A 321-nucleotide genomic window follows, 5' to 3' on the forward strand; every position below is an offset into this window, starting at 1 on the left:
ACTGTCTCTCGCCCAAGCGAGGACCCTTCGCTCAAGCGAAAATTCAATCAACAATACCATTTTAAAACTGGGCATCTCTCGTTCAAGCGAGGCCCTCTCGCCCAAGCGACAATTCATCTTTAAATCTCAATTAAAATTAAGCCTTCCTCGCCCAAGCGAGGCCCATTCTCGCTCAAGCGAGACATCATTAAAATCCTGGTTTTTTTTTTCGTTATCGATTTCGCCCGAGCGAAGCCTTTGCTCGCCCGGGCGAGAGATTTTCTAGAATTTCATCGAAATCCTGGGCTTTCTTCGCCTAAGCGGGACCCTTGCTCGCCCAAG

Source organism: Lupinus angustifolius, chromosome LG01 (assembly GCF_001865875.1).
Source record: "Lupinus angustifolius cultivar Tanjil chromosome LG01, LupAngTanjil_v1.0, whole genome shotgun sequence".
Classification (NCBI taxonomy): Eukaryota; Viridiplantae; Streptophyta; class Magnoliopsida; order Fabales; family Fabaceae; genus Lupinus; species Lupinus angustifolius.